We start from the raw sequence: 2,398 nt of genomic DNA, 5'->3' as shown, positions 1-2,398 counted from the left end.
CCTGGCGTTTAACGCCAGACTGCTGCCTATTTCTGGCGTTAAATGCCACTTCCATGCTCTGTTCTGGCGTTTAACGCCAGGTAGATGCTTGTTTCTAGCGTTAAACGTTAGCTTGGTGCCTGTTTCTGGCGTTAAACGCCAGACAGATGTTTGTTTCTGGCGTTTAAATGCCTGACTGTTCTCCTCCAGGGTGTGCTATTTTTCATTCTATTTTTCATTCTGTTTTTTTTTTCAGTAGTTTTTGTGACTTCACATGATCATCAACCTAAAGAACACATAAAATAACAATGGAAAATAAATAAATATAATTAGATAACATTGGGTTGCCTCCCAACAAGCATTTCTTTAATGTCAATAGCTTAACAGTGAGCTCTCATGGAGCCTCACAGATGTTTAGAGCATTGTTGGAACCTCTCAACACCAAACTTAGAGTTTGAATGTGGGGGTTCAATACCAAACTTAGAGTTTGGTTGTGGCCTCCCAACACCAAACTTAGAGTTTGACTTTGGGGCTTTGGTTGACTCTGCAGTGAGAGAAGCTTTTCATGCTTCCTCTCCATGGTTATAGAAGGAGATCCTTGAGTTTTAAACACAAGGTTGTCCTCATTCAGTTGAAGGATCAATTCTCCTCTGTCCACATCAATCACAGCTCTTGCTGTGGCTAGGAAGGTCTTCCAAGGATGATGGATTCATCCTCATCCTTCCCAGTGTCTAGGATTATGAAATCAGCAGGGATGTAAATGCCTTTAACCTTTACTAGCACGTCCTCTACTTGTCCATAAGCCTATTTTCTTGAGTTGTCTGCCATCTCTAATGAGATTCTGGCAGCTTACACTTCAAAGATTCCCAGTTTCTCCATTACAGAGAGTGGCATGAGGTTTATCCCTGACCCAAGGTCACATAGAGCCTTCTCAAAGGTCATGGTGCCTATGGTACAAGGTATTAAGAACTTTCCAGGATCCTGTTTCTTCTGAGGCAATGTCAGTTGATCCAGATCACTCAGTTCATTGATGAGCAAGGGAGGTTCATCTTCCCAAGTCTCATTACCAAATAATTTGGCATTCAGCTTCATGATTGCACCAAGGTACTTGGCAACTTGCTCTTCAGTGACATCTTCATTCTCTTCAGAAGAAGAATACTCATCAGAGCTCATGAATGGCATAAGAAGGTTCAAAGGAATCTCTATGGTCTTTAGATGAGCCTCAGATTCCTTTGGTTCCTCAGAAGGAAACTCCTTGTTGATCACTGGACGTCCTAGGAGGTCTTCTTCACTGGGATTCACGTCTTCTCCCTCCCTTGTAGGTTCGGCCATGATGGTTCAATCAATGGCCTTGCACTCTCTTTTTGGATTCTCTTCTGTATTGCTTGGGAGAGTACTAGGAGGAGTTTTAGTGACTCTTTTACTCAGCTGGCCCACTTGTGCCTCCAAATTCCTAATGGAGGACCGTGTTTCATTCATGAAACTTACAGTGGCCTTAGATAGATCAGAGACTATATTTGCTAAGTTAGATGGATTCTGCTCAGACCTCTCTGTCTGTTGCTGAGTGGATGATGGAAAAGGCTTGCTATTGCTAAACCTGTTTCTTCCACCATTATTAAAGCCTTGTTGAGGCTTTTGTTGATCCTTCCATGAGAAATTTGGATGATTTCTCCATGAGGGATTATAGGTGTTTCCATAGGATTCACCCATGTAATTAACCTCTGCTATTGCAGGGTTCTCGGGATCATAAGCTTCTTCTTTAGAAGATGCCTCTTTAGTACTGTTGGATGATTCCTTCAATCCATTCATACTCTGAGAGATCATATTGACTTGCTGAGTCAATATTTTGTTCTGAGCCAATATGGCATTCAGAGTATCAATTTCAAGAACTCCTTCCTTATAGACGTCCCATTACTCACAGGATTCCTTTCAGAAGTGTACATGAACTGGTTATTTGCAACCATGTTAATGAGTTCTTGAGCTTCTGCAGGCGTTTTCTTTAGGTGAATGGATCCACCTGCAGAATGGTCCAGTGACATCTTTGATAGCTCAGACAGACCATCATAGAATATATCCAGGATGGTCCATTCTGAAAGCATGTCAGAAGGACACTTTTTGGTCAGTTCCTTGTATCTCTCCCAAGCTTCATAGAGGGATTCACCTTCTTTCTGTTTGAAGGTTTGAACATCCACTCTAGGCTTACTAAGCTTTTGAGGAGGAAAGAACTTGGCTAAGAAAGCCGTGACCAGCTTATCCCAAGAGTTCAGGCTATCCTTAGGTTGAGAGTCCAACCATATTCTAGCTCTGTCTCTTACAGCAAATGGGAAAAGCATAAGCCTGTAGACCTCGGGATCAACCCCATTGGTCTTAACAGTATCACAGATCTGCAAGAATTCAGTTAAGAACTGAAAAGGATCTT

The 2,398-nt window shown here is 42.1% G+C and overlaps 1 non-coding gene across 1 annotated transcript; it reads left to right on the top strand.

Annotated features, from left to right (window-relative positions):
• The first annotated feature begins 2,072 nt into the window (after nt 1-2,072).
• Nucleotides 2,073-2,180, top strand: LOC112746602 (small nucleolar RNA R71). Its single transcript, XR_003174478.1, has one exon. It is a non-coding gene; the product is annotated as a small nucleolar RNA R71 (small nucleolar RNA).
• Nucleotides 2,181-2,398: the final 218 nt, after the last annotated feature.

The sequence above is a fragment of the Arachis hypogaea genome, chromosome 14 (assembly GCF_003086295.3).
Source record: "Arachis hypogaea cultivar Tifrunner chromosome 14, arahy.Tifrunner.gnm2.J5K5, whole genome shotgun sequence".
Taxonomy (NCBI): Eukaryota; Viridiplantae; Streptophyta; class Magnoliopsida; order Fabales; family Fabaceae; genus Arachis; species Arachis hypogaea.
Note: the sequence above shows the minus strand (reverse complement) of the source record. Positions and strands in the feature narration are given on the sequence as shown.